The 25,451-nt window shown below is 35.2% G+C and overlaps 1 protein-coding gene and 2 non-coding genes across 3 annotated transcripts in view; 1 reads left to right on the top strand and 2 right to left on the bottom strand.

Annotated features, from left to right (window-relative positions):
- The window catches only part of LOC101736589 (matrix metalloproteinase-2), a 205,457-nt gene that overhangs the window by 85,187 nt on the left and 94,819 nt on the right, over positions 1-25,451 (top strand). The gene's annotated exons all lie outside the window — the stretch shown is intronic.
- TRNAR-CCU (transfer RNA arginine (anticodon CCU)) lies at positions 5,116-5,188 on the bottom strand. The gene has a single exon. It is a non-coding gene; the product is annotated as a tRNA-Arg (tRNA).
- Positions 5,634-5,706, bottom strand: TRNAK-UUU (transfer RNA lysine (anticodon UUU)). Its single transcript has one exon. It is a non-coding gene; the product is annotated as a tRNA-Lys (tRNA).

Raw genomic sequence — 25,451 nt, 5'->3', positions numbered from 1 at the left:
AACCTTTGTTTTGTCATTCTAAATGTTGTCTCAAAAGTCACAATCGTTATCGTGTCCGCGTCTCAAGATATTCAAGGTCAAAGGTCACAAAAATCGGTTTTTCGCGAATATCTGGCTTCCTATCGGTTAAATGAGATTTGCATTTATTATAAAAGTTGTAGGCTATAAAATTCCCTACAACTTTTGTTTAAACTTTTTTTTCATACGACTAACCGTTTTGAAGGTAGAGCGCGAAGAGTGCACATCGTACAGTCATATACGGCCTAATGCAAGGTCAAGCGTGAGTTATGGTTATCAGTACGTTATAAAGTCAATTATTTACTTGGAAATTATAATTATTAAACAATGCCTATTATTTATGTACTAACTATTAATTATTTATATTTAATTAAAGTAAGTAACTTGATTATTTATATATAATTATTCATATTTAACTATTTAAGTATAAAATATTATTAATTCTGGATTATATATTTTAGTTTTATTTTAAGTTAACACGACATTATATATCTTTTCTTTAAAACGCGTAAATTTCTCAATACTTATATACCTGGAAATACTTGTCCCTACCCTATGCCCTTTTCTATTCATTGCCGGGACAGATGTTCTATAGTATGCAAGGCCACTCTCTCCACTTTGTATGAGTCAAGATTATTCGTTAGTTTGAAATTGTACCGTTGCAACTACGGACGTACGGTTTTAAGAGCTATGGCTGATTTGTGTTTTATATGTGATAAGAAACTTTCAGAAGGTGTTTCTGTGAATGTCGTACGTGGTTTACAAACTTTAAAAACTGCAAGTATTGAAAGAAATGATGGACATATAGACTATTTAAATACTTTAAGTTCTGTAAATGTGCATTCCGAGTGTCGAAAAGTGTACACGAGTAAAAATGTTATTATTGCATCAAAACGACGCACAGATGAGAGTGAACCTTCAACGTCAAGTGCACCTCGTAAAAAACGAAATGAAGTCTTTGATTTTGGAAAGTTATGCTTATTTTGTGGCCAAGAAGCTGATGAAATAGCAGAAAAGAAAAAAAAATTAAAGTATAGACGGACAATAAGTAATGTAAGTACTTTTGCATTCAAAGACAACGTAATTAAGAGAGCAGAAGAACGAAACGATTCCTTAGGAGAATTAGTAAAGGAACGTATATATTACGAGTATGATTTGATCGCTGCTGAAGCAAAGTATCATACTATTTGCTATACTAACTTTTTAACCCGAGTACCATCTGCAGATAAAAAGCCTCGCCAAGATAATCAAGTCACTCAAGCAATGAAGGAGATTTTTTATTATATAGAAAATAATGAAGATTCTCAATTTACTTTGAAAGAACTTAAAGATGTCCCTACGGAATACATACCTGACGATAAGACAATTATTACAAAATTACAACAAAAGTATTTAACTGATATAATAATCACAAAAAAAATTGGATCATTTACAATTATATCTTTCCGTGATACACAGCTTAACGTATTATCAAAAACTTGGTACGAAAATAAAAAAAGTACTCCTGTAGAAGAACGTCTACGGATTGTAGAAGCTGCTGCGGCTATTATTAGGGAAGACATCAGATCATCTGTAGTTGAAACAAAAACGTATCCACCTCCGAATAAAATGCTAGATTGTATTAATGAAGAAATACCAAAAACATTATCACATTTTTTGGAAGAAATGATATTAAAAAATAGAAAAGGACAAGTAGATCATTTAAAAACGAAATGCACATCTATTAGCCACGCAATAATGGCTTCGATACGAGAACGTTCATTTTCATCACAGCTACTGTTGGGCCTTTCCGTATTTCTTCACAGAAGATATGGGTCTAAAAAATTGTTGGATGTTTTATCATCTTTAGGATTTGCTGCATCATATAATAATACCATACAGTATGAAGTTTCAGCAGTTTACCATCCACAACCTCGTATTTTACCATCAGAGTCTGGTGCGTTGGTACAATATGTTGGAGACAATGCAGATATTAATGTCAGTACTCTTGACGGTAATAATACTCTTCACGTTATGGGAATGATAAAAATAATTACTCCGAAAGATGCTGTAATTTATGATGATCGCATAAAAAAATGTACAACTAAACCGAGTGCAAAAGAGTTAGCAGCAATATCACATGTATCTCTTTTAGCATATGAAAAGCCAGTTGTACCTGGGTACAGCAAGATTCAAGTCCAAAATCTACATGATGATCAAGTACTGATTGAAAAAAAATTTAATGCAGTTGATTTGTTGTGGTTATACGGAAAATGGAAGAATCTTTCACCGTTGCCAGGGTGGAATGGCTATCTTCAACAACTTACGAAAAATAATCAAAATTTTTCAACTTCTCAGGTTATATTTCTACCTTTCATTGATCATCCTGCCAGTAATTTAGACACAATTTATACAACTTTACATAGTGCTATAAATATTGCCAAGTCACATCAACAAAAAACGTGCATAATTACATTTTTAATTTTAATTTTAACTTAAAATAAAACTAAAATATATAATCCAGAATTAATAATATTTTATACTTAAATAGTTAAATATGAATAATTATATATAAATAATCAAGTTACTTACTTTAATTAAATATAAATAATTAATAGTTAGTACATAAATAATAGGCATTGTTTAATAATTATAATTTCCAAGTAAATAATTGACTTTATAACGTACTGATAACCATAACTCACGCTTGACCTTGCATTAGGCCGTATATGACTGTACGATGTGCACTCTTCGCGCTCTACCTTCAAAACGGTTAGTCGTATGAAAAAAAAGTTTAAACAAAAGTTGTAGGGAATTTTATAGCCTACAACTTTTATAATAAATGCAAATCTCATTTAACCGATAGGAAGCCAGATATTCGCTAAAAACCGATTTTTGTGACCTTTGACCTTGAATATCTTGAGACGCGGACACGATAACGATTGTGACTTTTGAGACAACATTTAGAATGACAAAACAAAGGTTCATACCAATTTGCAGCTTATTATCTTTCATTCCGAGGTGAAAGCCCTAATATGACTGGGCTATATGAAAATACAATAATGAGAGAAACGCGCGATCAGTACGAGGCTTTGTGGCGGACTGCCGGCGCAGCAGCCCGGCGTCACCTGCGATAACGCGGCCGCGCGTTGGCTCCTGATTGGCGCGCGCACGCATCACCATGGTGATGCGTGCGCGCGCCAATCAGGAGCCAATCAGGCGCATAACGCATTTCGTGTGACATGCTATACTCTCTAGTACGATTTTGGTCCCCATAATTTTCATACCCCGGGCCTATATATAAATCGTATCGTAAATCGATTCTTAAGGAGTAAACTCCAAAAAATATATAAAAATTATGAACGTGGCTACGTAGTAGTAGAATCTGAATTTACAAAAAGAATTTATGTATTATAATAATATGTTCATCTAAAACTCGTGAACCGTCAGCCTAATTGATATGAAGCTTTGCGCACATATAAAAGGCGACATGACCAGTCCAACGACCATAGTTACGTTAGGGCCGGAGAAGTGGTACCGGTGGCAGTGTTCTTTACCTGTTCAACCATGGGTCGAATTGAAATTAATTTTTATAAAAATACATGCAGCATTGAACACCGACAAATATGGTTTTCAGGTGAAGCGAAAAATTAAAGTTATAAATAACAAAACGACATTGTCATTAACATTTCGTTTAAACATTTAAACTGCGTGAACATTTTTTGCCTAATCGAAACGAAATTAGTGCATTAAGCTGGCAACATCGGCCGACACTCCCCGTATGGCATCCCGCTGCCGAGAACTGGGTCAACATTTCAATATAGGAGGCATTTCACAATTTCTATTGCTCTTTATTGCGACGTAATAAAGAGCTTATCATTCGTCTGTTTATTGTATTAATCTGAAAAGATCCGGGAGTTATCTCTCTGTTAAAGAATTCTAGCTCAGCTTGATGAATTGAGATTATTAAAGCTGTTAGATTTGCTGCTGGAATATAGAAGCCGACGGGCTTTCGTGAGCGCAAATATATGTTTAAAAAAGTCAAGATCTAATTAGTAAATAATACATAAAATAATTATATTTTGAATTAATGTATTATGCACGATTGCAGGGGCAGAGCCAAACCGCTGCCTACCGCTAAATACTCTCCACAGGCCTCGTTTGAAGAAGGACATGTCATAGCGCTCGGGAAACACCGTGGAGGGGAGCTCATTCCATAGCCGGATGGTACGTGGCAAAAAAGATCTCTGGAAACGCACTGTGGATGACCGCAGTGGCTCCAGGTAGTGCGGATGAACTCTACTCCGGTGGCGGGCGGTGCGATGGTAAAAACGAGATGCCGGTATCATCTCGAACAATTCCTCAGAGCACTCCCCATGGAACATACGGTACAAAATACAGAGGGAACAGCGTTTGGTATTACCGTAAATGAAACGTTTTCATCGTGTGATTCAATTCAGAAACCCTCTCATTAATGTGACAATTCTGAATCGTTTCAATGTACCTAAAACAATTGGAAAATATCTCTTAAAACCAAAATGAGACTTGTCCGAACTCTGGTGTTCTCAATCTTCTTTCTCTATGGTGGTGAGACGTGGACTTTGAAATCAGCTGATCGCAACCGCATTGATACCTTGATGTGGTGCTGAAGGAAGATGCAACTAATCCCGTGGACAGCATATGGGACTAACGCATCTACATTAAGACAGCTCACTATCCAAACCAAGCTCTCTGCCATCTGCCTCAAATGGATATTTAAGTTCTTCAGTAACACAGCCAAAAAGAGCGGTGACAATCTTGAAATATTGATAGTAGCTGGCAAGATTGCAGCCAAAAGATCTCGTGGCCGCAATCCAATGCGAGGTCGAGGAAGATGACGAATAATCATCCAGAGAAGGACAATGGGAGGAGATAGTCGCGACCCTCAGACATGAGGAGAATAGATCCGCTAAAACGAAATAATTTATTAAACAGTAAAATAGTAAAACTAAATACTTTATTAAATTAAATAATTAAAAGTACAATTTGTAATCATAAATGAAGAAAATATTACAAATGTAAGACCGTCGTTGTTCACGGTTGCCACAAAATGCAAAAAGACAAAAATGCAAAAAGACGTACCCCTGGTGGGACTCGAACCCACAATCCCCGGCTTAGGAGGCCGATGCCTTATCCATTAGGCCACAGGGGCTCCGAGCGTTGTGTGCAAAATTATAGATAATTTCGAATAAAAATCAGAATTGCTAAATTAAAATCATGTACTTTGGTTTTATTATAAGAAATTATTTTATAAATTATAATTCACCTGATGACCAAAATTATACTAAAATCACTGACATCTCAAGGTATAGATTCATTTAAAACTAGCTTTTTTTGAATATTTGAAAATAAATTGTTTCTAAAAAAAACCAAAAGCTCGTTAATTACAAAAAAGCTACTTAAAAAAGTCGTTTGTCAGAGAAGAAAAAGTCAAATGTTATATGAATGTGCTTCTATCAAATAAAGACAGCGATAACTACCATTTAAAAAAAAAGTAATACATTAAATTGAACGATTAATATCTTATTAAAATTTAAAAATTAAAAGTACGAATAATTATTACGATATAAATAAAAAAGCCTTCACAAAAAAAGCGCCGCCCGAACAGGGACTTGAACCCTGGACCCTTGGATTAAAAGTCCAATGCTCTACCGACTGAGCTATCCGGGCTAGTAATAAGGCAGACGAAATTATACATTATATTTGAACACTTATTTTCAGACAACAAATTTTATTTACTCTATTAATATATATGTACATAGTATATACGTTTGACTCTATGGTAATTTTTTGTCATAAGACAGTTTACTATATTAATGGTATCGTCGAATTAATACCAATAAATTCAACTCTCATATTAAACTACATCTTAATCGATAATTATTACGTATATATAATCTTGTACTCAATATTGGCTCCTCATTTAACATAAACATAAAGATTTATTGAAAAATAAAAAATAAACCACCATTTTTTTAATAAAATTTGGTCAAACGTAAGCACGACAATCTTTCCTACATACAGATCTAGTCTCATAGCGTTATTTATAACGCAAATACAAAATTTGCAGCGTTCAATACACACATTAATATATACTTCATTACGGAAGTAATTCGTGAACGCGTCATGTCAGGTAAATAATATGTACTTGAAAAATCGGTATCTGCCACTAAATGGGGCAACGTCATTGACCTCTCTTGTGCCTGCTTACGTACATAACAGTCCGACGCGCGGATTTATTCAAAATCGATTCTATGCATACCGCACCTTTAGAATTGAAGTAGCTTAACTAAAAATTTTAAGAAAATTATTTTCATACTTCGAACTACTTATAAACATGTATTCTATCAGTTTATAAAATTACTGACGACTACTGCGACTGAATCAAGAAATTCCGTAACGAAAATAACCTGACACCCCCCCTACGCCTACTATGTAGCTCGCGTTCAACACATTCACACGTTGCGCTTGTGTAGTGTTTGTGAATAAGCGCGCGGCGTGACGTCGCACTGCCGCATGCACATCATGAAAAAAAAGTCTGCCCATCTCTCCCTCCCGCGGCTAGGTTATAAGTGTGAAGGGGACAGTTAATGTTTTGCTTTTATTAATGTTTATAAATATAGCGTGGTCTTATTTTATTGTTGTTTTAATATTAAATTATTATTGTCGATTTATAATTGCATAAGTTGATAAAAAATGCTATGCAATAGCTTTACCGCGGCAGTCTCCGAGTGCCACACGTGTTTTTTACTTCAGAATAGGACAAACGTTCTCTTTTCGTGTCTTTTAAATCAAGCGCATACTTTAAAGTATCAAAATCGAACTAAACTAAAACTAAAAAACTAAACTAACTAAAACTAAAAAAATTCAATTCGTCATTATTATTATTATTACATTTTTGACGTTTACCAAAAAACAAGGATTTTGTTTTAAGCCACTTCAATTCTAAAGGTGCGATATACATATGTATGTTTTTATGCGGAGCGATGAACAGTCTAAGTCGGGTTCGGAGATCTGTTCTCACTTGTCATTCGTGTATTTTCCGGTGCAAGTCCGGACGTACCTACCCGTTACCCAATTGATCTGTGCATTAGGTAGAGTCACGGTAGAGTAGTTAGAGTCGCTAGTGATACCGCTTTTTTGAAATGATCATAAAAAATAGCGTAACAATAATCAAAAAGCTTTTTATTAGCTTGAATTGTATCTATAACGTAATTTTCGCGTAGGTAGCTGAAGACTACCGATTTACTTGAACATTTTTCGCAAATCAGGGACCTTTCCTATAAGTTATGTATTTTTTAAATTCTTAGTACGGCTCTTTTTTTATTTTATTTTTTATTGCTTACATGGGTGGACGATATCATAACCCACCTGGTGTTAAGTGGTAACCGGAGCCCATAGACATCTACATTACGTTGCAGATGCACCACCCACCTTGAGATATAAGTTCTAAGGTCTCAGCTTCACGGCAGTAATATGCGGGGCGGCGGTACCTATCCGTGCGGACTCACAAGAGGTCCTACCACCAGTAAATTATTATTATCCTCCCTATTATTATTATTATTTGTTTTAAGCTACTACTATTTTATATTAAAATATTGGTTTCATCGAATTAGATATAATAAGTATGTGCAAAGAAAGAGACAAGGTGGTTTGATCAAATCCGCACTACACTAACCCCATTCCACGAAGCACTTCACAAGGCCAATGATAGGAAACGCTGTAAGGACATTACAAAATATTAAATCTTGTCTGAGCATGATGGTCAGACAAGATTTAATGGTTTTTCATATGTGTATATAAGTTTTATGTAAGTTTATTAAGTTATAGCACCGTCCATGCTTGTTTGCTTATCCCTCTCCCTGCAAGGTTGCCTGGAAGAGATCGCTTTCAGCGATAAGGCCGCCAATTTATGTCACCGTCTGTTATTTGTGTTATATGCTTACTCTGTAGATGTGGTGTCAAATAAAGAGTTATATTATTATGGTCATGATCCTCAGCAGTGAGGAAGTGACGCGAGGAGACAAGTATCTGCATACAAAATGTCTGAACGTAAAATTCTAGATTCATCTGTTTGTTTAACCGTGTTCTAAATAATTAGTTCGCGTAAATATTTATTTATGAACACACAAAAAAGAAGACATAGTACAGAGTAATAGGAAAATTATTTTTTGTTAAAATTTGTAAAATTAATTGTACTAGAGGTCCAGCAGTAGTCGAAATTCGACTATCATTAATTGGAATTGTAAGTTTGTACACTATTATGATTGTATTTTATACTTCTATAATCACAAATTTCGCCAAGACTACACTATAAAAAATATTAAAAAAGACAAACCATATTCTATTCTCAATTTGACAACAGACATCAAGAACAAAAGTTTCACAATAAATAGTATGCATGCGTGTGTGCGTCAAATAAACGGTATGTAGTGTCTGTAATGTTTTCTTTATTGATTTAATGTATCTTTTATGCATTATTTTAAAAACATATTGGCATTGTGCACTTCTTCTCTATACTCTCTATAAGTGTGGAAAATTTCATGCTCCTCCGTCCGCGCAATTTTCGTAAAAAGGGATACAAAGTTTTGCTTCACGTATTAATATATAGATTTATTGTAATTACTTAAAAAAATTGTCACGTGTTTGACTCGGGGTCACCGGTTCGTTTGTCTTCGAAAGCAATCAGTAAAGAATAGAATCACGTTGCAGTATTTAAAGAAAACGTAGCAACTACTCCAGCCAATAATACATTGTTAGCGCAGACGACTGTTATTGTTAGTGTAATGAAAAAGAAACCTTAAATGTTTTAATTAGAATTTATTTTTCTGTATCTTGACAGTTTTCTTTAACAGCGTTTATGGATATATTTTTTTAATGTTGACTTTTACGTAAATAAAGAAGATGTATGGTGTAGTGGGTCACCGGATAGGAACGAAGTTCCTTATTATAAAAATATTAATTTTAAGTTCTGTTCGAGGTATAAAGAATATAATTATTCAGGTATACATTTTTTATTATGATTTTTTTATTGATAAAAAAAAACTACTTTACAAAGTTATCAACTTTATTTTATTAACAATGTTTTATAAAAAATATATAATAAAAATGTGTTATTTTTTGTACGTTATTACAAAGTTAAGTCATACACTGTGTGCATTACTAATAAAAATCTTACGTTACGGACGTTTTTTCCCGGTTAGGGTACCCTTCCGCATTGTTCCATGAGGAACTTCGTTCCAAAAGGCCCGATTAAACTGTAAAAGTAGTTTAATTGTGACGTAATAAGATTTGAAATCGTACTCAACGCGAATAGCGCCTAGATTCTTCTTGAAATAGAATAGTGATTTGTACGTCTCCCTGAAATATGAAGATAATAGGAAATAGCGTTGTGAATGAGGAAATCCTTTGTCGTTGCAGACAAACCGTTTCCATCTGCATCCTTTATTTCATACGTAGGAAAAGTTCAAATGTTTATATGTATATTCCATTTCAACAAACAACAACTTTTTTTTGTAATTCATATAAACTTTATCGTTTTATTTCTTCAGAATTATCTAAAACTTTATTATTAGATCAATTTCATATTAGTTTCATAAATTTTAATGGGTGAATTGGTATTCTTAGTGGGTCGCGTTTCCGATCCGGTTGTAGATTCTGCGAAACACTGCTCTTGCTAGGGCCAATGTTAGCAACACTCCCGGTTAGAACCCCGTGAGCCCACCAACACGTCAAGGAGAAGCTGAAATAAACTCTCAAGGCTAACAGCATAGATAGAAAAAAAAAAAAATAGTAAAGTGGTAGAGTCACTAGAATTCGTTACCGATTAACCTTTTAAAGCAAAATGAAATAAGCGTGTGCTAATTAATCACGTAGTTGGTTTATAAAAATATTAATTCAGAATTTAAAAATACCTTTACAGCTTAATCTTCGTCCGTCAATAATCCCGTTCTCACGAATCGTTTGAAATCTCCGGGTCGATGGAGAGAGACTTCGGCTTTCGTTAAGTTATCTACGCTATATTCTATGAGAAGTGCTCTGAGATTTTTCTTATATGATTCCGACAACTTGTATTTCCAATCGCGCCGCCAGTGTTCGATGCGACTCTATCGATTATCACAGATCATATGATCTGTGATAATACCTCTATCGACAGCTACGGTAGCAAGGTAGCATTGGGTTAACCGCGTACTACTTACAAGGGCTATAAAAAAACATATTTGATATTAAATTTCAAACAAAATCGTTATGTGTATTTAATAATTTTAAAAAACAATAATAATGCAAGCACTTTCTACACGAATCTTCATTGAACGGTAATTGGCATTGAGTGGCCCTAGGCATTATATCCGCTACTGTACATCAAATTAAATAAATAAATTGTGATTTTTTTTATTGCTTATATGGGTAGACGAGCTCACAGCCCACCTGGTGTTAAGTGGTTACTGGAGCCCATAGACATCTATAACGTAAATGCGCCACCCACCTTGAGATATAAGTTCTAAGGCCTCAGTATAGTTACAACGGCTACCCCACCCTTCAAACCGAAGCGCATTACCGCTTCACGGCAGAAATAGGCGGGGTGGTGGTACCTACCCGTGCGGGCTCACAAGAGGTCCTAGCACCAGTAATTGCGCAAATTATAATTTTGCGGGTTTGATTTTTCTTACACGATGTTATTGCTTCACCGTGGAAGTCAATATATGAATTAAAAACGCAATATCGATTGAATTCAATACGCCCAACAGAGTTAATAGCAAAAATGGCCCTTACTTGACGACCCGTCGGCGAAAGCCCCGTCGACTGTCCATTTTTAATTGGATTAAAATCTAATTCTCAAGGAACTGAAATAACTTTTAACAGTCTAGGTACTGAGTTATATAACATTGATTAACAAGAGCCCAGGTGGTACTGAAATAGCCACACGATTAATTAATTTACTTCACGTTCGAATGAAGCCCTATTGCTTCGGTGCAGTGATGTATGCAGTATTAACTAGATGTTGTCCGCGAGTTCGTTCAAATTAGTTCTGTCGCCCAGTTTGCTGTGCCTCTCAGCTGTAAATAAATGTATGAATACTTTCACACGAATTAATATCGATTTATTAATTGGATTTAACAAAATCCACAACACTTTGAGAAGTACTGTTTGGTTTAAATGTATTAGGGTCATGCTATACTCGAAATCAAAGTCTTCATATAGTTGAATTAAATCAATGTCATTTGAAAAATTATATCTAAATAAAACTACAAATTACATATAAAATATAGCGGAAAATAAATTATACTCGTTATAACATAATTCGTGTTGTACTCGTCTATCCAGATTATTAGATACAACAGCCTTTTTTGCGACAAAGTAATCATTTGCTCTATTTTCTGATGCGATTAATCTTTATGTTCCAAGAAAAGCAACAACGTTCACAATACCTTAATTTTTTTTCGTAGATCTTTGAATGAGCTCCCGGCCCACCTAGTGGTAAGTGGTTCTCGGAATACTGCATTGCAATGTGAATACTGCCACCTACTTTAAACTATGAAGTCGGAATCCCAAGCAAAACTGCTTCACGGCAGAAATACGCAAAATCTTGGTATTTATGCTTACGGGCATACAATATACTTTACCACTAAAATTTCTGAACATTCTGTTCGTCAAAATAAATACATACGCACGTATAAATATGTACAGAAGATATAAATATTCTAAATATTGGCTAATACTAAGTTTAAGAGCCGAGTTCAATTAGATCATGATTTATTGTTTCCAATTCCTCGTAATCCACAAACTTACTTGCCAGTAGGCACTTGGCTACAACAGAAATACGCAAACGAGAAATTCTAAGGATTCTGTAATTTCAAAGATGTTTCAAAGAAAAATTAAATAGCTTTTTTTTGTTTTTGGAAAATTAAATATTATCGACCCGATACCTCAAGGCGGCGGTCACGTTACGATGTCTATTGGCTTCGGTAACATAACATGACACCAGGAGAGCCTTGAGTTCCTTCATACTCCAAGGCCATCAATGAAAAATATCTTTAACAACAGTAGCGTCAGCAAACAGAAAACGATTCCACGACGTACAGTCTCCTTCTTCAGCGTTGCCTCACTTTGGAGAATCGCGACCATATGTGACTTTCCTCTATAGTGTTCGGTCATGGGTGGCTTAGACCGCATGGTATAGACTGCCACCAATCCCTTTCCTAACCAGATCTGACCATCTGGCTGGTGTTCTGCCCATGACGTACAGTCACCATCCATTAAATTATAACCACGCGATGTAACTTAAAATCTATACTATCTAAATATACCCCAACTAGCCGACCCGCCCTCGCTTCTCTTCGGAAACTGTAATTTATTATTGATTTCTGCACTATTTAATGGATGTTATTATACATATAAACCTTCCTCTTCAATCACTCTATTAAAAACCGCATCAAAATCCGTTCCGTCCTTTTAAAGATTTAAGCATACATAGGGACAGACAGATATAGGGACAGGGAAAGCGACTTTGTTTTATACTATGTAGTGATACGTATTTAATAAGCCCATAAGATAAAATTTATCTTCAGTTTTAACGAGTCGTAGACGTATATTTAATTAGCCAGATGATAACTTTGACTTATTGTAAAAGGTTTCGCAGTTCGCTAATTATACCACAACATAGGTATTAAAGCTTTCATACCAGTCGTCTTAAATAGATACCAAATATTGAAATGATGACGTCATAGCGCAATCTTATTTACTCGGAAACCAAAAGCTCGCGTTTCAAGAACAATCTATTAAGCTAGTTAAAGACGATCTATAAATATTTATTTCACTCTTCATCACAGTCGTCGTGGTGTAAAGGATAAGATGTCCGGTGCATTCGTATCTAGCGATGCACCAGTGTTCGAATCCCGCAGGCAACTACTAATTTTTCTAATAAAATACGTACTTAACAAATGTTCACATTTAACTCCCACTTAAATAACATCATGTAATAAAAAATCAAATCGCAAAGTTATAATTTGCGTAATTACCGGTGGTATGACGTCTTGTGAGTCCGCACGGGTAGGTGCCACCACCCTACCTATTTCTGCCGTGAAGCAGTAATGCATTTCGGTTTGAAGGGTGGGGCAGCCGTTGTATTGTAAAAACTGAGACCTTAAAACTCATATCTCAAGGTAGGTGATGGCATTTACGTTGTAGATGTTTATGGGCTCCGGTAACCACTTAACATCAGGTGGACTGTGAGCTCGTCCACCCATCTTATGCAATAAAAAAATAATAAAAAATAATATAAGCAAAGATAGAAAATAAGTAAGTTTTGATCTGTTTTTCATGCGATTTTTTTCACCGTGGAAATAAATCATGAACATTTGTTTAGTACGTATTTCATTAGAAAAATTAGTAGGTACCCGTCTGCGGGATTTGAACACCGGCACTTGCATCGTTTGATACGAATATACCGGACGTCGTATCCTTTAGACCACGACGACTTCTGTATATTTGGTCTATAACCTATGTTCTGCCTGTGCCTATTTATAGATAGATGTGCGACTATGCTGTGGCTTCGCGTCCTGCGCGTGAAGCTAGCATAACGCTACGAGGTTAGTAGCAATAGGTAGGCATTTTTTTTAAATGCCGTAAAATCTCCAAATAAGTTCCTAACAAGTCTTTAACGCGACTTTCGTGTTAAAAGAATAGCTCAGAGATAATAAAAAACGTACCCACGCGAATTGTAAATTTGCGTAGGGTATTTAATGTACACATATCACGCGTCGTATTAATAAGTTTAGCTAATCTATTGCAATTGAATTATTATTCAAGTTTTAAGTGAAAAAAACTAAGATAATCCGCCTAAAAGACGTCTGATGTAGATCAGTAGTAATACGAGGATCAGAAACAAACCATTTTCCACCCTAGTCGTAGTCTCCAACAAGCGAAATTTGAGTAACTCACTAAAAGTTCCCGAAAATTTGTTGATTAAAATCCTTAAAATTACTTGTTTGTACATCCCTAACAAGACATTTATTATAAATTGAATTCACTACATAGAAATTTTAGTGAGAAATATGACAATTCCATCACTCGACGCCTTCGCTGTCTTCCCACGTGTTTGTTACTATATTTAGGTACTTCAGAAAATATAAAATTTAAACCTAAATTCGTTTTATGTAGACGTCTCTAACATCATCGGCTAAGATGCTCATACTTGTACATACATTTATGCTAAGACTTTATAAGTCGTGACTTGGGGAACAATCTCGCTCTTGTGCATCTGATGCCTCTGCTATTCCAATTAACGCGAATCTCTTATAGAGTTCGCAGGTTGGCTGCACGTGCCCGATCACTTGCTTGCACTTTTAATTAATTTATTTATCGGGTTCGCGAATCGACGGCGCAACTCGCGTCCACGCCCCACCCCGCCGCCGCCTATAAAACCCGTCGAGGAGAGGCGACGTCCGTCAGTTTTCTCAGGGACGAAACGGGTGGCGGTGGCCCTCTCCCTAGAAAATGTGCCGGAAGAACGAGGGTTACTTTAATTTTTAAAGTGGGTAGTCAGAATGTAAAGGGGAGATAGAGGGTCGCGTAGGGCTCGGTTGGTCGGGCGGCGGCGCTGGCGACTTCGATGACCTTGAGGTGAGTAGGTGCATGCGTGAAGGCGAGTCGATAGGCCCAAAAGCCGTACGCCCGCCCTCGCGCCTGCACTACAGCTGTTTTATTTGTTAACGCACTTTTACTAGTTTATCCTTTAATCCGGCTTCCGTTTCATTTCAAATACTCCCTATGTTTTAATCGTATTTTATGTTATGTTTTAGTTAGACTTGTTCCTCTTTTTATTTCCGTTTACCTATTCTTTGCAATGTATTTCAGGAGCTAATAAAATCTTGAATAATTTTAATAAATAAAAATCAACGGTTGAAGCTACTGAGTTCAGTGTCAGTCTAGCATAAAAGATTATCGAGGGTGATTTTTCACAGTAGCCGATGCAGCAACCAGGCTACGATAACATTCATAATCCATACAGAGCCTACGAGCCTGCGACGAATTGAGTTACGTCCCGATATCGGGCCCCTCATAAATCGAATAAAGAAACTTTTACACTTGTAAATGTAGAGTAAAAACTTAAACGCGATTAAGCTACGTATGTTTAGCTTATTTAAGTTGGAAATGTAGCTCCTTTACTATCTCAATTGTCCTTTTGGTCCACTTAATGCACACGGTACCATAAAAGTATTAACTCCATATACTTTGACAAATGAAATCAAATATTTATTATGGGTCCCGTATTACAATATAAAAGGTGGTAATAAATAACGTTAATAAAATATTGGTGTCATAGGTTTCGGAAAAACTTTAGGAATTTCGTCATAAAATTTAGAGAATTACAAGAAACGATTAAATGTCTTATAGGTACGAAACTATTTGACTTTTATTAATTAGAAGATGAGTTATTTGCTAAATAATAAACAGCGATGATAAATAATGTTTTAAGGCACAACCGCAATCTGTTAGGTATATAATCCGTAATCTATACCTATAAATCTATTAGATTTCATACTATCTTGTAGCGAAAATCAAAATGAATGATACAGTTCAGAAAGTTTCTAGTCAGAGAGCCACGAATGTAATTAAATTAGATTTACTGTTATTTAATTTTATTTCGTGATTTTTGAAATCTTTCTAGATATTTCCAACAATTAATACAAAGTTGGCATGCTACAGAACATGCTAAAAAGAAGATTAATTTTGCTGGTAGCAGGTTGTATTATCAGCACACACAGATCGATACTATCGCTTTTTTTTTTTATTGCTTAGATGGGTGGACGAGCTCACAGCCCACCCGGTGTTAAGTGGTTACTGGAGCCCATAGACATCTACAACGTAAACGCGCCACCCACCTTGAGAGATAAGTTCTAAGGTCTCAGGTATAGTTATAACGGCTGCCCCACCCTTCAAACCGAAACGCATTACTGCTTCACGGCAGAAATAGGCAGGGTGGTGGTACCTACCCGCGCGGACTCTCAAGAGGACCTACCACCAGTGAAAATGGCTTAATGGCTTAATATGCCTGCATAACTCATAGAAACCTACGTTCAACCTACTTCTGTCGGGAAGCTTGATTACACGACAAAGTTTAATAACGTCATTGCTTAAAATTCCTATTACCAGCTTTCTTAATGTACAAAGAATTTTATATTTCCGTTTTAAGAACAGCGATCAAATTGGCCACGGATACTTGTATGTTGGTCCCAATCTTGGTCGTTGGCCAAGTGCAAAAGCTCAGTAATTACTGTCTCAGGAGCGAGCTCTTAATTTGCTTAATTTACCCACACCAGAGGAGCGGTTCTGAGCTAAATCGTGCGATTTAATGGGATGTTTGAATGATGCGCATTGTCTTAGTCATTTCCCGTCTGTTCCGAATGATTCTTAAATGAAGATCAACTATTTATATATTTTACCGAATGAATGTAATAAGGGATTTAAACACGTCAGTATTTTTTTTCCTACCTAAGCTGATAGCCTTGAGAGGATATATTATCAGCATAGCCTTAACTAGTAGGTGAGCTCACGGGGCTCAAACTTGACGAAGTTGCTAACACGAACCCTAGCAAGAGCCGTGCTTTGCAGAATCTACCACCGGATCGGAAACGCGACCCACTGAGAAGATCCGGCGAGAAACTCAGTGGGCTGTGTCTGAGGGTTAATTTACTCGTCGAGCCCTTCGTCGACGGGTTCGAAGAGAACGGTGAACGGCGTCAGTAGTATGAATGTACAGAACTTCGTTAATTTGGTTAAATGAATGTTGATGCCAATTTCTCCTTAACTCTTTGTATTTAATTGAATCACATTAATGAAAGTATAATCATAGGAGTAATATCTATTAAATCAATATACTATCATAGCTTAGGTGTGTATTTAATATAGTTTCCATCTAAGACAGATTGAACCTACGTAAACCAAAATCCATGATTTGAAATTCCACAAAGCACAATAGACGGTACTTAAGTATACATATATGTATGTATGTACCTACACATTTTTATACTACTATCTACTATACTTATACTTATTTTTTTAAATATCATAGTCGGGGAGCTACACTGATCGTCCAACCGATTTGAGGCATACCTGATACAACATATAAATATCTTAACTAGTATGCCGTTGAAGGCGCGTAAACCTATAAAGTACCTTTTTTTTTCAATTAAGTCACAAATTATAACCGCTTACTTTACTTTTATATTAATTTAATAAAATTAAAGTTCTCGATTACTTTATCGATGCCAAACCCCTAAATGGCATTGACTTCCGACCAATCGAAATAAATTTTCACTTAAAAAGGTTGAATATTAGTCGGGTTTTCTCAGATACTTGGGTGCGACTGTCCCGTACCAAAAATGTGACAGAGGGTCGGGTGAGATGCCCAATTTCCTTCCGAAATTACCTACCCGTCGATTGTTAGGTGAATGTTCGACGAATTGGCTCTTCAAAAGAATATTTGAACAAAATTCCTGCACTTTACATTACCGCCGATAGTGTTAGACAATTTTAAAGCTGCAAATAATTCAAATTTTACAAAAAACAGCATTATAGCTAAAACCTACGAATGAGGAAAAAAATATGTGCATAAAAACGAATAAGACAACATACATACATTAAATTGTTTTCACCAATTCAAAAATTATATATTTTAATTCAAAGAAAACAAAAAATCTCCTGTCTTTTTTATTTATTGATCTAAAGCCAATTTGTGTCGCGGTTATTTCACTATTTTAATGGGCTCTGCTTAATAATAGCAGGACCGCGGCTAGAACCAGACCATAGATCACCTAGAACGCCTGATCGACGGAGCCTTCGAGGCATTATCAGATGGACGGAAGCCTTCTTTCTTTTTTATTATGTAGATAGGTAAACGAGCTCACGCCCACCTGGGATTAAGTGGCTACCGGAGCTCACAGAACGTGAATGCCGACACACCCACCTTGAGACAATCCAGGTCGATACAAAAAGAATACTCTTTGACCCGCCTACAAATAATGCGAATGAAATGACACATCAAACGTTAAAACCGAATAATCCAGCAAGCAGTCTAGGACACAAAGTATTTGAAAAAATAAATAAATAGGTATATGTAGGTAAATGACGATTTAAAAAATACATTTAAAAGGTTAACATTCCACAAATAATGACTCTTATTAGAATATTGTGATGTGCCAAGCTCACGGGTGTTTCATCCACGCACGATTACCAGGCGTCGATTTTTAGATATCACCGACAAATATATATATTCGAATATCAAAACAAAGTCAAGGCTCCAATAATTTGACCATGCTTACATATAAGATAATCATAAAAATGGTAACAAGCAAAATCATTTATTTTTCTGTGTAACCTCTCGCCATTCCACAAACAAAACTAATTTACCGAAAAAAATTCCAGCCGGTCTAATTCAAGTTTAACATTTTTAAATAATTCAATGGCTACGCTGTTGCTTATTGTCATTATAATAAAATTGCGATAAGGAAAGAAAGCAGTCGACGCAATTAAATGTGGGGGTTTCGCTTTTCGCAATAATGCTCTTGATAATTGCCGGGTTGATGCTGAATTCTGTTGGCATTAGAATTATCTTAAACAGACATCCACTCGCACTCTTTATAACGATATTTTAGATACTTCAACCTTATTTGTATTCTCATAAGATACTAATTTGTGATACTTGCTGTAAAACATGATAAACTTTCCGAGAGATCTAAATAAACTTTTTGGTGTATGCAGTACGAGTACATAACACTCAAACTATTGTATCTCATCATATGATATGGGAATATGGATTGTTCTTAATTAAAATAAAACCTTTCAATTATAATTCGCATACGTTCCGAATTGAATGTTAAATTCATTTATGAAAAAGAACGTCACTCGTTGAGTGCAAACAATTTTAAATGCAGCACAATAAAAATGTTTGCAAATATTTATTGCTACTTCGGAATAAATAAATGGTATTTTTTCTCTCTTTATTTTATTATTTTTACAACAATAATCCTTCAGTTCTAGTATTTGATGTTCTTGTTCGTGACATTTAGATTGAAAGCAGAGGCTTAGGGTATTCTTCAAAAATACATAATCATATTTCACATACTTTTTCATCTTTATATGTAGACATACTATTCATTTTATGTACAATAAGTTTTACTTACGTGTTTTAAACAGGTAATTTTTTATCTGTATTGTCAAATATGTTTTTTAGTTCATGCTGAGTATATAACTTTAATCACAAAAGTACATGGGAGAGTAAATAATGATTAAAAGCGATGAAAATAATTTATAAAATACATTAAATAAAATTAACATTAACGGTGCGGTCGAGTGTGACAAGGAAAATGAGAAACGCATTCATGAGCAACGCAATATATAAGCTAGTGTAGAAACGAATCCAATATACCTTCTAAAAATAAGTAATCGATTCAATTTATTTTTCCAAGCAAGAGGCAAATGCAAATATACATAAATTCTTTCAGACATTCGAAGGGAGGTTGCCGGTGCCACGACCGACTCAATCAAAAATGTTTACCGTTGGAGTGCGCTAGTTCAATATTTTAGCCCCTACCTTCAGCTAGCATTACCTATTCACGTCAGCACGAAACTACGGATAGTCTGACGCACGCGGAAAACAGAACACGTGACATTATGCCCGCCGAGGAGGCAATAATTCATGTTTCAAATATTGAAACCGGTTGACCGGTTTTGTATTGTATGTATAAAACAATTATAGTTTCTTTATGACTTTGAGGAAACTCCATGTTTGTAATAAAATAGTTTTGTTTTATTCCACAAATATAATTGAACGGTCGAATGACTACTTGAACGGTCGAAGGTCACTTGAACATCTTATATAAGAACGGTCAATTATTATTCGTTCTTTTTCGTCCTTTTGTATGTCTGTCTTTTCAGAACTCAAAAAATGTACTGCGTCGCTGCTGGTCACGTACGCCCTCGTTCCATTTATTTTCGAATTATTTTCAAATGTCTGTCTTAGTCTGTCTATGTCTAGTCATTATAGGTTTTATGTCCTGTCAAAGAGGTTGAACGCCACGACAATAATTATTGGTAAATCAATGTTATTTCATTACGAGATCAAATCATAAGTTATTTAAATTAATATAAACGCATATCTTGAAAATTTTAGTGGTGATAATTAATAAAAGAATTTGCTTTAATCGTAAAAAGCCGTTGAAATAAAGTCCGAGCTTTATTCGGCGGCGCTTAGTCAGGTAACGATGTTTTACAAAGAGAAAACTTTACGTAAACGAATTCCAAAACAGATTTTTGCTGACCAAACGGGATTACGACTGGGGAGATTAAACAAAGGGGCGAATGCTAGACTAGTGAACAATGTTATAGCAAATTGGCACCCTCCGGTGGCCAACTACGAACGCTATGCTAATCTGATGTACTGCATTAATCTGACGATATAATCTAGCGATAGTGTCATCCTAATATATGTCCGGTATAATCAAGAGTTTTAACTGTTGATTACATATAACGCAAAACAACTTGTACTCTGAATAACTCCATCGGATTTTAGACATAATTAAAACTACATTAACTCTCAAATTTAATAAAGCCGGCGTTTCGATTGTATTAGTTTATTTGTTCTCATGGTCAAAAACGACACGTCACTCGTCAAAATAATGAATACGAAATCAAACCTTAAAAACAGTTTTTACTCATACGGTTTGTGCACAGTAAACAAGTAAATTATTAAATTGAGAGTATTTGATTGAACTCTGTCTTTAAGTAAACTTATTGTCGTTTTTTTAGCAAAATTCATGGCTATCCTATTGATCATAAATAGTGTGGTGCAATAACTAGGGTCATTAACTAATAGAACATCAAGTCTAAATATCAGCAATATCAAGAATACAGCCAAACCTATAGCCACAATGTTAACTTATTTTTTGAATAATACGTACCTATTATTTTTATCTACCTATTATTACTAAGTATTAGTATCTGTTATTCGATTAATTTATTATGCCCCTAATGTAATAAAGTTCAAATTAATCAAGAACCTACAAAACGTTGTTGCATTAAACACGCGTAAAGGTGCTAAGTCACAAACGACACATTTGTTCTCTACAATGTGATTGTAATCCATTATGCATACAATTAAGTTTTTCCCATGCTTAGTTAATTAAGTTCGAAACTATTAATTAAAATCATGAACATTTTATTTAGATTAGTCTGTTAGTTTCAGTAGTAGTTTCACGCGATCTTGTGTTTCTTTCTCGTCCTATATCATTATCCTCTCCTTTATCATTAACATCAGTGAGTTGCAATAAAAAAGCGACCGTCCATTCAAATCGTTTTGAAACAATTGACAATTTGCAGTGTAAATACTTTTTTCAGAATTACTTAAATTTGCGTTCGAGTTCACCTAGTAATAAATAATTTAAGCTGTTCTTTTATTGAAAACAATTCGAATAAAGCAAGACCATAAATATTCATCTTTTTTATTCTATTTTAATATATAAAATTTGGATACTACGGAATGACAGTCTAAGCGTGCATAAAACGGAAACTAAAGTCAAATAACAAGCTCGTTAAGTTTTTCAAATTCCTTCCAACATATCACCGCCATAAAAGTAAAAATATGTATACTTGTAATCATATTATTTTAACTCTAATACCTACCAAGTTTTTTTAAGTTAATGTCTATGTTAAAGTTTACTTGGAAAAGGAAATCACGTGGAAATATAACCTTTAAACCTTTCAATGCTTCTCGTGGAAATTTCTAGTAACAATCACTTCGTAGCGCCTATTTACGTTGGCTACAACAGTGTACACAGCACTACGAGTCTCGTAGACTGCTACGATTGCACAAAAATCGATGGCATTGTTTAAATTTTTTATTCAAATACTGGTTTAATGGATAAAATACCAGCTTATTCACATCGAGTGATTACACTAGATTAGGGCCCAAATCTTTTTTAGAAGTTAAAACTTATTTAGCGTCATTATAATTTGATAGTCGATGAAGCGGAAGTGATATTTGGAGAGTGACACTAAAAAGAAACACATTTATAATACATGTGTAGGATTTAGCAAGCGAGAAAAGGAATTCAGTACTTCTAAGGATTTGACTTCTGCCGCGTTTGAACTGTACTGGTGTTTTATTATTAAACTTTGGATGATTAACAAGGGATGTAGTAGCAGTCTTAATGTCGAATGCATTTCCACTCGACAAAGGGGGTGTGTAAAGACTATTACGATAGATGTTCTTAATAATTAAAAATCATGTAGCAAGTACTATTTCTAGGTTAAGACGTACCTAAGACAAGCTCTCAGATGACTTCCACGATGAAGGAATATCTTATTGTGTCATAAGTTTACGTAATTACTTTACTAAAGCACCATGATTCTTGCTATTTCCAACGGCAACTACCGCGAAAGGTTATGTGTTCCTTTATTTAACGTCTAGCTTTAGCCCGCGACTCCGACCGCGTGGAATAGTTACTTTAGCATAACGCTAAATTTTACCCCCACTTCATTTACGTGGAAAGTGAAGATATTTTTGAATTATAGAATGTTAAGGAGCTATTTAAACCCATATTTTGAAGCCTTCTTTATTGGTGCTCCACTTGTATTGGTCTTAGCGCGATGTTATATAGCCTATAGCCTTCCTCAATAAATGGGCTATCTAGCACTGAAAGAAATTTTCAAATCGGACCAGTAGTTTCTGAGATTAGGGCTTTCAAACAAACAAACTCTTCAGCTTTATATTATTAGTATAGATAGCAAAAACAACATTGTAAATTTTATAATTTATATTTTTTATTTATAATACAATAAAACCGAGATTTTGATTTTGTTGTTGTCTACAAACTCCGTTAAACATTCACTTACCAGCAGTAGCGGTTATTTTCCTGTTTATATTTCATAAGTATACGGGACTTCAATTTTGACATGTTCGTTGTTAAAATTCAAACTCATTCACCGCTATCAGACGACACACAAAACGATTCCTGATGTCAGATGTTGCCTGACCGTTCTCGGTTTCGAATCATTTTGAGAGCCTTTTTTATCCTATCATAACCCCGTTTTCAATTTCTAGCGGCACCATAGACGGGACTCAGATTGCCGCGTAAAATTCCCGTAAACATTTGAGAGGCTATGGAACGATTGTTCGCCACTGTACTTGATTTATAACTGTGAATACTGTTAAAAGGTAAAATATTTTATGAGCATGCGATGAACGCGAGTCTTTATTATCATTTATGTTTCAAGAGGAGGGTTTTTTTTTAAATAACGAAATTTTCAGTTTACCGTTGTACAGTCAAATGCAGAAATCGATTATAACTTCACAGATCGATGGATGTACACTTGCGTTCAATTAGATTAAATCTGTTATATGGCGTTAATGGTTTTTTACTGTAATCTTCATAATCAAATTTAAAAGTTAATTATAATCATTTGTTTGTGAGGTCTTTTGTTTGTTTTCTAAACGTTCGCGCGTCGCAGCGCTTCTCATCCCATTCAGTTGAAACTTTATAGTTGTTGTTGGCATTTCGAACCGAGTACGGTAGATAGTTTTTAAGCCGTTACCGCAAATCATTGTATTTCATATTTTTACAGCAAATCGCTGAAGACTCATCATCATAATCATTATTTCGTAATATAAAACTGACTTGGTGCAGTAGTTAGCGGACCAGACTATTGCGCCGAGGGTCGTGGGTTCGTTTCCCACATCGGTATTGATTATCTATTTAAACGTATATAAGTATGTATGCCAGACTCTGGTACCTATAACACAGGAAATCCTAATTTTGGGTCGGATGACCGTGTGTAATTTGTTCATAGTTTTTTGTTATTTATTTATTTAAAAAAAAACAATTAAAACACAACAACGCTCTATTCGTATTCATTGTTTCAATCCTGTAATACCGTTTTATTGTGTGATTCAAACTGCGGGTCTTACTTGCCGACATCATATAGCGTCACGTATCTATACGACAGCATTCGCTTTATCACCGGAGTATAACTTTTTATTTTACAACCGCAGCTAAGGTTTTTTGTTTCCCTATTTTCATCACTGTTACGGCGCGTGACGCCCATGAATTGGCGCAGTGTGATTACAAATTTAAGTCGTCGCAGCTAATATGAATGACAACGGGTCGACCTACTCGACATTCATTTCCCTTGGCGCACCTCTCTTATAATAACTTACACGGTAACTTCGCCTTGAGGCACGAACCGTATACACTCGTATGCAAAACCGTCTTTGTGGATGCCGATACACTCATTCTCGGGCCTCAAAACTGTGCTTACAAAAATAACATATTAATAAACCAATTTTGTTCGTAGCTCGGGTAGGAAATAAAAAGAAACTTTCTTCCCGTAAGTTACATTAAGATCCCCAGATAACACCCATCTCGACGTAATAACATACATTCGGTACCTTCATTTCGGGCCCGATTTTTCAATGGCGCGAAATTACGTTTAGATTACAATTCTCGGCGTTTCAATCGCGAGCAAACACATTTTATACATATCTGATGAAGGTGTAGAATTTGGCACCCTATAATCCAGATTCGACCCTTGAATGCGAGCGAACGAACGCGCGGTCGAGGTTTTAGAGTGGCCCTTCAATCAGCCCTTCCTCGGGGCGCCGGGTGGAGGGGTAGGGATGCCAGGGCACGAGGACCTTTGAGCTACAGGCTCTTTGACACGAGCCACTGGCGCACTCTTCAAGTAATGATTCATTCTGCTGATGAGTGACGTCGCTAATGCGCCAGCCTGCGATCTTTGTTTTCAGATTAATACAAGTTCACTTCATACTGTTTTAAAATTTGTTCATAATTAATGTCAAACTATTTTTTTTCCCCTAAAATTATAAGTCATCGAAATGTCCTATTATTAAATAAGATTGTGTATTATATAAACACAATGAAAGCTAAAATATATGAATTAATTCGATCGATCCGAATAATACCATTATAGCTGTAACTTCTAAAACGAAACTGTAATCAGTCTGTAACTGTTCAAATCTATAAACCACACTTTAATCATGTAAAAATACCAAAGTAAAAGCCTAATTAAGTAATAACGACCAATTAACATTTTTTCTCGTTGGCCGCCGACATGTTTTTTTTTTTTATAATAATTTTAACTTTTCAGTAATAATTGTTTTAATCTGCAAAAAAATCCAATTAAAAGTTTTGTGTCTCTTCTGAAGCTTGGTTTGCAGTGAGCCACTTTTTTTTTAATTCTTTATTTTAATTTCTTTCACGTTTCGGAACGAAACGATCCACCGTTGGTTTTTAAAAAGGTTGAAATTCGGTTACGGCCTTTGCCATGATTAAAATTTCAAACGTGGCTTACTCGCTACTTTTTTTTAAATCAGTATAAATATTCAGAGTTTGCAATTT

Source organism: Bombyx mori, chromosome 8 (genome assembly GCF_030269925.1).
Source record: "Bombyx mori chromosome 8, ASM3026992v2".
NCBI lineage: Eukaryota > Metazoa > Arthropoda > Insecta > Lepidoptera > Bombycidae > Bombyx > Bombyx mori.
Note: the sequence above shows the minus strand (reverse complement) of the source record. Positions and strands in the feature narration are given on the sequence as shown.